At 34.8% G+C, this 11790-nt stretch overlaps 1 pseudogene; it reads left to right on the plus strand.

The window, feature by feature from the left end:
• Nucleotides 1-672: 672 nt before the first annotated feature.
• On the plus strand, nt 673-10908 carry LOC122596837 (annotated as a pseudogene).
• Nucleotides 10909-11790: the final 882 nt, after the last annotated feature.

Here is an 11790-nt window from a genome sequence, read left to right on the forward strand (position 1 = left end):
GGGGTTATGGATCTGATTTGACGATTTGGAGTCACTGACCTCATTTGCCTATGAGGTAAGTACTCCATGTTCGACATTGAGGATTGATTGCGCTGAGAAGGCACTTGTCCTCTTTGTGGAGTAGTAGGTCTCATTTGCTGATGTGGCAAATGTCCCCGCTGAGGAGTTATAGGCCTTACTTGCTGATGTGGCAACTGTCCTCGCTGAGGAGTGGTAGACCTATTTTGTGAAGGCACTCTTCCCCTTTTTGGAGTGTTATGCCTTAGATTTCATTTTAAAGGCATAGATTGAGATGCCATATGAGTTTGAGTATCAGCAGGTACAGCCTTTGTGGGAAGTACCTGCTGATGTCTTGCATTAGCGAACCTAACCCGTCTGTTCATTAGACGATCATGTTCAGACATGGGATTAGCATGGGTAGGTTCCAGCTGAGAGGAAGATTGAGCACTAGAGTGTTGCTGAACGACCTGATTAACTCGCTGAGGAGTACCATAGTCATAGGGAGCAGCAATAGTGCTTCTTTTAAAGGGCTCAGCACCTTTTACAGATAGTCGTTGAGGAGCAATGGGTACATATCCATTACTTGATATATCCCCTTTAAAGGTTCTGGGTGGAGAATGTTGAATTCTCCCTTCATGTGGCATCATGCCAACAATGGGAAGATGAGAGAACATGTCAAAAGTACTGGTTGAGGAACTGGTACTTTTAACATTGGAGGAAGAGGGCACACTGGTGGAAGATGTAGCTTTAGAGTCCATCTCAGCATGGTAGTTATTTTGTCCCTTGACAAAATATCACTTTTTCATTTCTTCAGGAGAGACGGAAGATGAAGAAGGTAGAGGAATAGAGATTTCAGGCTTTACATCATCATTAAATGAGTCAGCAATTGAGGCAGCAGCATCAAAATTGCCACCAATCACTGCTTGTACTCGAGCAGGGACTTGCTCACTCAAGCATTGATGATGAAATTTTGAAGCCTTTGACCAGGAGGTCACAATCTTCTTCAGATTAGAGACTTCAGCCTTAAGAGATTCATTCTCAAGTTGGAGTTTCTGAGTCATTAACTCATGAGATTGAAGTTCAATATGAACATTTTTCAATTTTATAAGTTTTTCAGATTTTTCACTTAACTCTACTCCAGCAGAGTTAAGTTTAGATTGAAGTTCAACACGTAGACTTTCTACGAACTGAAGATCACAAGACAGAGACTCAATAATTTTGGTCTTGTCATGAGCAGAAGAGGAACAAAGAAGAGAGTGTACCTTTTTAACAGTGATGTTTACCCACTGACTAGAGGAGACTTGATCCTTTGTCAGAGCATCACTGTCAGCAAGTGCCATAAGGCACATGGCATCAACATAATCGTCATCATCAGAGTCATCTGAGTTAGCCCAATCATGTTCTTCAGCAACTAGTCCTTTTGCTGGAACTTTGGCATCCTCTGTTTCAGCCACCTTTGCCTTCAGCTGATAGTATTTGTTCCTGTATTCATCAGCAGATTTAGAAGGATTAGGTTTGGGTGCTGCAAGAGTGGGAATAGAGACTCTACACTCCTTCTGGTAGTGGCCTTTTCTGCCACACCTCCAGCACTCTTCCTGTGATTTATCAACAGGAGGTTTGAGGGGACCAACCGTTTTGCGATTGTTCCACCTTCTGGAGTATTTTCTACCAGCAACAAGGGCAAAGCCCATAAAGTCATTCAACAAATCTTGTTTCTCTTCATCATCCAGCTCATCAATGAGAGTCTGAATAGGTGCTGGAAGATTTGAAATACTGGCACCATCATAGAGATCGATGGGCTCAGTAGAAACAAGAGCTATAGGGTCAGAAATAGGATGAGAGGATATGCTGACAGAGGAAGAAGAAGAAGGGCCAGCATGTCTTTTGGCGTCAGCAGAAGCTCGAATGTTTTGAGCCAATGCTCTCTCTTCAAATTGAAGAGTGCCAAAAAGTTCTTCAAGGTCAAAATCTTGAATTTTCTTCGTTGTACGAAGAGTTTGTCTTAAGTTTTGCCACTTAAAAGGAAGAGAGTCGATGAATTTATGACATACTTCAAAGTTATCATGAGTAATGCCAACATTTGTCATATCATTGAGCAACCCTTTAAAGCGAGTATAAGTGCTCTCAAGACTTTCATCAGGAAGAGAGAAGAAGTTTTCATAAGCTCGTTTCAAATCAATTTTCTTGATTTTGATGAGGTCAGCAGATCCTTTATAGGTGCTGACCAGTCTATCCCATACTTCCTTTGAAGAGGGATACATTATGACTAGCTTCATGATTTCAGTGGGAAGAGTGACGATAATCATGTTTTTCAATCTAGCATCAAGATTTACCAGCTTTCTTTCTTCATCTGTCCATTGAACCTCTGGTTTAACCAGGTCAGTGACTATCTCAGGAGCTTTAGGTGTAGCTCCTGGAGTCCTTTGGACATACATCGGTACGTATGGACCCTCAGTTAATATGGTCATTAAATAGGGTTCCACACCAGAGATGTGAAGAAGCATCCTCTCCTTCCAAGACCCAAAATCATTGGTCTCGAATTTAGGAGGTGTCGACACGTAGCCAAAGTCACGTGTGTTCACTAGGCTGGGCACAGAAGACATGTTCTTGTTTTAGAAAAGAGGTTTTAAGAAAAATTAAAGAACAGAAATTTTAGATGTAAACACAAGGAGGCAAACAGATCTTGTTCCAATGATTTAGGAGCGTTGTCTCTGATACTACTTAATGGTCCACGAATGCACAACTTATGTTATATTTAAATTAGACAAGAAAGTAAATAAGAAGATAAATAATAAGAACAATGACAAGTTCAATTGTAATAAATCAATGCAAGGATAATCATATGTATCATTGATTAAACGATGAATACATGGTTGATCTTACACACTTGACTTACAAGAATACAAAAGAACAAAGGTAATTGCTAAGTCTAGACACACTAAAAACTTGAACAATTACAAGTGACACAAACTTTCAAGGTAACAAAACACGCTTGATACAATGCGGCTGTGTTGCTTTCTATAGAGGGAGAATTAGGGCAATACAGCCTTCCTTTGATGGTGATAGATAGTGGTTGTCGACCCTCCATTGGCTCCTTCTACTTCCAAGCAAGAGCCTTTGTCTTCTTTACCAAAATGGGTATGAGAGAGAAGACCCAAGTTTTGGTCCCAACATATACCTTTACCATGTAAGGTATGTTACAGTTGGAATAACCACCATGTGACTCTTGTCTTCATATGGTTTGAATACTTCCCGCCATGACACACATTTGGGCAGCATACACCCCGCTGAAGAGAGTCACTGGACTCGCTGAGGACTTGCTGACGATACGTGTCAGCGAGCAAGTCTGGTCAGTAAATCCAAGACTCAACAATATCTATAGTCCTTATTAAAAAGAATAGACCCCTGTTGAAAGTTACAGGGGGAAAATATCATAATTGCCCTCCATTAAAACAATACCTCATAAATACGATACAACCTCACTCTAAATGAAACAAAAACACCATTAGTCCATCAACCTTCTAAATAACTATACTAACAATTATGTAACACCCCTAATTTCCAAAACAAAACAAAATGTTATCAAAGAACTAAAAGGGCCAAGAGGGCGTTAATCTTATTCAAAGTCAAACAAAAGGCAACCTGACAAATCAAAATAATACTTCTAAAGCTTGAATCAAAACTCTAAGGCAATGGGGTGCTAAGTCCACTTCTATCTACTCTCTCCTCTCGTTCCCAATTCCCGCTTGATAACCTGCCGTATAAGAAAGAAAATGGAATACGGCTGAGCAAAAGCTCTGTGACGGATATGACAAAAGCAGAAATATAATATCAAATGCAGAGACGTATATTTAAAAGACAAACTTATTTTCAAAACAACTTATTTCAAATCAAAGCACCCATACGTATAGTTTCACAAATACCTTATACTTAACAAATCAAAATATACTATAAAACAAAGCTTCATAAAATAATGCACATAAGAACCAAACAAATATCCTATCAAAGGGTCGAACGCTTCGTTTGACACTACGAAAACGCCAACCATCAAACTACAAAATGCCTAGGACCGATCCATACGCCTCCTATCAAAATATCAAAGAGCGCATACCACTACCGGGTAATCATATAGAGACGCCGTAGATCAAATCAAATACACCCGCTACGGCCGGTGCCATGTCATCGGTGTCACAATAACGTGCCCATGGGACCTCCATGGATAGGTTACTCTTATATGCACATCTTAAGAAACCGTTTTGACCGACTTATATAGTCGTATCTATATTGAAGATTTTTCGAAGAGACAATAAATTTTAAGACGAATAAAATAATTAAAACATTTTAAATATCAACTTAAAATCACATCTCCGTCCACCCAATTCTCATAAAATTTCAATGGAGTCACTTATAAATTTTCGGGCCAATCAATATGATTTATAATATGCGACAATATTAATTTTCGTGGCCAATGAATATGATTTATAATATGCGACAGCATTAATTTTCGTGGCCAACGGATATTCGAGGGACATTAGTGTACGAATTGGGACAAACATGTACACATCATCTCATCAAATGTAACACACTAAATCCACCTTTTTCGGGACAGTTTTCGAATCGGGTTTCAAAAGACGGTTTTGACACATGTATCAAGAATAAAATGGTACATCAAAGTCGAGGATATTATAATACTTATACAAAGGCTAACAAACAAATAACTTTTCAAATAAAACACATTTTCATACACATTTAATCAAATAAAGTTTTGAGAGGAGAGATGTTACCGAAAGGATCCTAAGACCGCCTAGAATATCCGTACCTTATCGCTGTTCACAACAAATTTCAAAACGTGAGAGCCACCAAGAAACGCGATCACCAAACCGAATCTAACAAATACGAAAATATAAACACAAATATATTCAAATAGGAAGCATGTAATACCCTTTATACTTTATAAATTAATTAATTACAGAATTTTATGTGATTAGTAGTTTTCAGTACTACAGACTCATTTTATGTGTAACTTGTATTTTTAATTATTATTATCACAATAACAGTAATGGAATATTATGGCCATGAATTACGAAATTAAGAGTATCACTCCCCTGATCTTTATTTGCCTCGTTTTGACATATTCGTTTTATAAGAATGTTGCAATCAACCCAAACACTACTTATTTTGTTATGTTAAATGTGATTAATATTTAATAGTCAAACTACTAGAAAACATGATGGCTACAAAATTTATACGAAACATAAGACATACCATATTTTTTCAAAAATCTTTAACAAGGCAAACTTAAGATACCATTATAAATATCTACATCTATGATTGTTAGTTTTAACTTGTTCTATAATCTTTGAGGTGATATCTTATTACTAAGTGACCAATTTATATAAAATAAAGAAAATTGTTTATCAACAAAGTAATCTGTTTGTAAAACAAAACTTGTTTGTCTAATGCATTATATAGAGTTTTTAGTATATAAAGAGTTTAGAGACTTACCAATGGAAATGATATTTGGAGTACTAGATAAATTTGAAACTTATTGTCTTGCACTTCGAAGATTTCTTTGACAATTTCACCGAACCTCATATGATCCTTTGAATACTTTCCTCTCATAGTCCCATTTATATAGAAAACCATAATTGTTCTTCCCATATTTCGTATAACATAAAAAGGCAGAAGATAACTTTTGCAATCTAATGTTTTAGACTTTTAGATGTTAGATCTTGGTTTATTTTTACTTCTCATATCTAGTCTAGAAGTCCAGCCTTCATAACCTTTTTGTTTTCCTTCTTAACGTATGAGTATTCCATAAAAAAAGGCATGTAATTAAAATGTCATTACAACCCCATAAATATAAGTGATTAATTAATTAAGTTAACATGAATATAAAAACATTCCATCACCGATTTCAAATTTACAAGTATGCACCTACTAAATTTTGTTTTATTATTCTTATTAGTTTTTATCTTACTATAACATGAATTCTATTATGACTAATTAAGATATCAATTTTTTTAATAAAAATTTTGATCTACCAACGTGACACACAACTCATAACTCACAATCTAATTTATTGTTACAAATAACTAGTTTTTAAGTATGTGATTTTTTTTTTCATTTATATTTCCTTTACAACTATGACTAATTAGTATAAAAAAAATTATATTAAGCTTAGAATAAATTGTAAACTACCAATGGTGTCTCCACAATTATATGGCTTATATATAATCTTATTTATAGTGTTTTAATTTTGTAGGATATTACACATTATATTAATTAGATTTACATAATAGTCCGTACTACTTGTCGACACCACCGTCAGTCGCCACCGCCGCCCGTCACCATCGCATTGTGGCCACGCCGCCGCATTTGCGCGGGTACCATGCTAGTATAAATAAAAGAAAATTGTTATGAGGTAATCAGGGATTAGTTTTCTGAAAAGTAACTATCTTTGACAGAATGTCTATAGTAGGAAAAAACTAAAGTTATGTGTATTGTATGTAAATAACTTGAAAAAATGTTTATTGTATGTAAGAAAACATACGTGGCAACCATATACAAGTGCCACTTGTCAGATTTTAATTGGTTGAAACGAAATTCTTACATACAATAAACATTATTTCAAAGTTGTTTGCATACAATACACACAACTTTAGTTATTTTTTACTATAGACATTCGTTCAAAGTTTCTTACATTCGAGGAAACTAATCCCAAAAATTTTATATGTGGCACCACCATAGCTTTCTACAATTCATACTTTCCATATAATAACAAAATTATGACATCACATATTTATTTTCTTTTAATGTTTAATATTTTCCAACTATTTAAAAAAAATGTTTCAAACTTTCATAAATAGTATCATACCTTGATAGTTAAACAGAACATTCTATTTTAAATTTAACGATGTTGATCTTTATCACTTTTCTAAATAAAAAAAATACTTTCAGTGATATCATCTATTTTATATATATATAAAAAAATTTATATAGCTTTACCACAATCAAGTTTTAAAATTAATCTTTAAAAAAAAATCTTTTTTGTGATGTCATTTTTACATTATTAATTTTTATTTTTTCGATATATATTCATCGTTTCTCAAGCAAGTTTTTATATTTGTTATTTTTCTAAATTTTAAAATTTTTCATCTTGATGTCTTTATTGTAAATTTCAAATGCAACTTATTGTTTCAAACTTAGTTTTATAAATGGTTCATTGGCTCTAATGTATAATGTAACAACATCTGTATGAACTTTATTTGTGCACACTAGAGGATCAATGACCTTACAGAATCGAAGTTTATCTCCCTTTTAGAGGAATGAAGGGATTGTAAGTGAATTTATGGGCATCCTTTAACGGATTTGATCAGCATTTTGTGTCTGCAGTCCTGCTGAATTCGACTTTTTATCGGGGAAGCGTAGTAAGGTTAGAGGCACAACTAGAAGTTGGTTGAACTTGGACTTTGTTGTTCCTGGTTTGACTTTTGTGTAGTTCGTCAATTTACAGAGTTCAATAACCAGCTGCAATATTTAAACATGTGTGGACCATTACAACACGAAACCAGGGGTTCGAACAATATTACTGTCCTTGGTTCTAGCATTATGAATATTTGTTTTTATGGTTTTTCCACTTGGCAAATTTGCGTATATATGTGTATAAAGTTTGAACTACCAAAAGACTGGACTGGGATCTAAACTCCAAGAATAATTCTATATTTGTATCTATATGAAAGATCACCTTTTTGTCACTTTCTGAATATGCATATTTCAAGATAAAATGATATAATACTTTGTTCAAATCTAATTACTAAAAAGTATGTTCTTAAACTGATCAAATTTTCTTTGTAGATAGTCTTTGGATGTGCTTGTCAGTAAACAATTATGCCGGCTTTTGGATTTCTTATAAGCAGATTGTTGGGGCTCTCACCGTCTCTTTCAGTTGGTCTGATATTGCTTTCTTGTTGTCCTGGAGGTACAGCCTCTAATGTGGTAAGCATTGTTTCTCAACCTCAAGTCTATCTCAACTCGTGCTAAATAATTCAGAGGGGTGAGAACTTCGTCCCATATGAAAATGACTGTTTCATAAGTGGGAAATCAGTATCAGATAGTGCTTATTGAAATGTGATTATTATTTTCTAAGTTGATAAAAGTAATATGTAATGAAACAAAATAATATCGATTGAATGAGTTGATCACAACTTCATTTCTGATATAAAAGGAGCCTCAGTAAATACAATTGAGTAATCTAAAGATAATCTAATTCATCTTTTCACTTCTTCCATTTGGTAGTATTTTTTTGCCATATTTTTGTTTATGGACACATTTATTTATCTTTTCGTGTGATAGTGTAACAGGTTACCTTGATTGCTCAAGGAGATGTACCATTGTCTATTGTAATGACGGTATGTAGTACTCTAGGAGCGGTGATTTTAACTCCTATTTTGACAATGGTTTTGGCTGGAACTTATATTCATGTTGATGCCATCAAACTTTCCATCAGCACCTTGCAGGTAATTAATTTAAAGTAGTGCTAAGAATTTTCCATCGAGTTGAGGTCAAACTGGCTGAACATTAAAACAATATACGTAAGATGATCATTAAAGTTTCGTATTCGTTTCACCTTTTTACCTCAACAACAAAATTATTTTTTACATGCTTTAGCATAGCCGTAGTTAGTGCGTATGCTTTGATCTTCTTCTCAGTTTGTTGATCTAGTTATTATCTTTATTTTAACTTGTCGATATTGGTTGTCAGTGAGATCTACGGGTGGTTGATGAATATTTTTTTTTTGGGTAAGGCTACTAGAGCATGCAAGTAATATAATCATGAAGCATTGCATTGTCATTTTTTGTATTTTACCAATGTTTGATGACAAGGTTGGTACTTTTTTTAAAATAAGTTTCAAGAAAATTTGCTAACTACCATTAAAAAAGGGAAAAAAAGTTCGTATTAATTTGTAACAAAGTACGACGTTAAACTTTCTACGTGAAACTTGTGTGACATCAAATGTTGTTGTGTACATATTTGAAGCCAAATGGAATACATTAAGCTAAACGATCTCCACTATTTTACCCTCAAGGTTGTTGTTGCGCCTGTTCTGCTGGGCTCTTATCTGCAAACCACCTTCCCTCGTGCAGTGAAAACTGCACTACCTTTTGCACCACTACTAGCTGTTTTAACCTCCTCTCTACTGGCTTGCAGGTATTGCCTTTTGCACTCACAAACATACATTCCATATGCAACTGTCATTGATTTGTTTTGGTTTTTCTCTCTGATTTCTCAGTGTATTTTCTGAAAATGTTGGACGTTTGAAGTCATCAACGGTTCTCACATCATTAGCATCCAATACCTCCCCCCTTGTTTACGCTCAAGCCTTTTTGTCAAGTGAAATGGGAATGGTCGTGCTTTCAGTGTTTTTACTTCATTTTGCAGGTTTCTTTGTTAGGTAAGGCTGGCACCTTTTCTAATCAATTTTGCTACTTTTACACTATAGCCAACTTTTGCCTGTCCTGTCTGTGCCTTCTTTAGGAGAATCTCCTCAATCCACTTAGCTTCATAAGCACATATTCAAAATACCAGGGGGTGTTTGGATATGTCACATGAAACTTCTTATCTGATAATTACGAGTAATTAAATTTTTTTGTTCCGTTATCTATTTAAGTAAAGTTAAATTTGAATATTTATGTTTATGCCAACTGCACAAAACCAGTCCTATATCTATCCTTTAGTTTTGTTATTTTACATCTGCAGTTCTCGGTTTTATTATTGACATGTGACAAAGGTTAAACTTTGATATTATATAAAAATTGCATTTCTTTATTTAATCATTCTATTAATTAGTTATTCGAATACTCATTGTTGTTAAACACTAGAATTGTCAGCTGATTTCCACATCCATATAATGTCTACTGCAGCCCATTACATAACCACAATATTGTGATTCCAACTCCTTGATATCACTTAATTAGTTACAATAGCCACATCCAAATAACTTTCGTGTTACATGCATAGAATGACTGTAATGGAGAAACACTAATCATTGCTAACATGTTTATTGTATTTTATAAATTCTTCATAATGTGCACTGATACAAAACTTTCCGTACCTAAAATAGTTATGGTATTTGGTTATGTGACGTGATTGACAAGTCAAGTGTCTACCTGCAGGTATATAGCAGCAACTCTAGCTAGATTTAAAGAACCACAACGACGTGCGGTATCCATTGAGGTAATACTTTGAGGTTTCTAGAGCCAGCCTGACCCACAACCCATTTTGATTCATTTTCAGATGTTCTTAAAAGGTGTACCTTTTGTAACATGTTTTGACCTGTTACCAATCAGACCCGGTGCAGACTAATAAATTGAACATTTACCGGTATTGGCTTTATGTATATCTCTGAAGGGCTATTTAGATGTTCGGTTAAAGTGTCAGAAGAAGTGTTTGAACTACTAGTTAAATAGGGTCAATGTGTAGATTTTACGAAACAACGAAGAATTACTGTAGAAAAGAAAACTAGTTTATGGTATTTGTTTACACAAAGTGTCCGTAACCTCAACGATAGTGTGATCATCTTCTTATAAGTCGTAATAATTCATTTAAAAGTACACATCATTTCCATAAAGTTGCTAGATAATGGTTTTTATAACTTTTGGAGCAGGTTGGAATGCAGAATTCATCTTTGGGGGTGGTACTAGCGGCATCGCATTTCAGCTCGCCCATGGTTGCATTACCACCTGCGGTTTCTGCTGTGTTAATGAATATGATGGGTAGCAGTTTGGGCTTCTTTTGGAGATATGTTGATCCTTCTGAACCTGACGGTATCTCCAATGATTGATTATTGGATTCTTGTTTCTATCGTTTTCAACCAGGTAGGTTTCCTAGTCGATTGTCTTGATAAATGAGGGACTCGTATCAACTTGTGAGGTTATTTGAAAGATGATTAGTTTAAGTCTTGAATATAATGTTTTTCATCTAAGTGAGAGATAGTATGTAAATGTATGTAAGTTTATCAGATTGTGTAGTATTTAAAAGATCTAATTTTGATATTTTTTTAATTGGGTTTAAGAAGTAAAATGTTAATGAACTTTTGGTTAATGGACGCCTACACGGTACAACCATGTATTCTTTTATTGACCTATATATTTTCATTGAACTTACAATGTTAATTAAGGTATAGTCAATTTTTGGATAAGTTCCAACAACCCTTCATTTTCCCGGTAATTTTTTGGTAATTTTTCCCATGATGTTTTCAAGGAATTTGGTTTCTTGATACCACAAGACATCAATTTTCACATACGTCTACGGGTGTGCAAGAACCGAGATGTGAGATATGAACTGTCTAAGCTTTCCCAAAGGGAGAGAGGTCAAATCCATAATTTTTGTTTCCATAGGCAAAAAGCGTTTCCAATTGTAGTACACGGTCTCTTTTTCACTAGTAAACATATGCTACAAAATTAGGACCACATAAAACAGACAATTGTTGTTATAGGTCAAATTGGTCACCGGTCCACACTAATTGACCATTTTTAATTAGAGCCTCACAGTGGGCTCGTTTTAGCTCGTCCCATGTTCGTTCCTTGTTGGAGGACGAGTGCACACCGTTAGGTGTCACTCGTCCGGAGGTTCGTTTTCGTTGGTCCGTCCGCACAGAGACGAATGAACTTGGCGTTATTTTTTTATTTTCATTTTTATTTTTTCTTTTTTAGGTATTTTATATATGTGTATATTGTATGTACTAGCTTAAGGACCCAGGTGACTACCCGGGTAGTATTATGAAAACTA

The sequence above is a fragment of the Erigeron canadensis genome, chromosome 4 (genome assembly GCF_010389155.1).
Source record: "Erigeron canadensis isolate Cc75 chromosome 4, C_canadensis_v1, whole genome shotgun sequence".
Lineage (NCBI taxonomy): Eukaryota > Viridiplantae > Streptophyta > Magnoliopsida > Asterales > Asteraceae > Erigeron > Erigeron canadensis.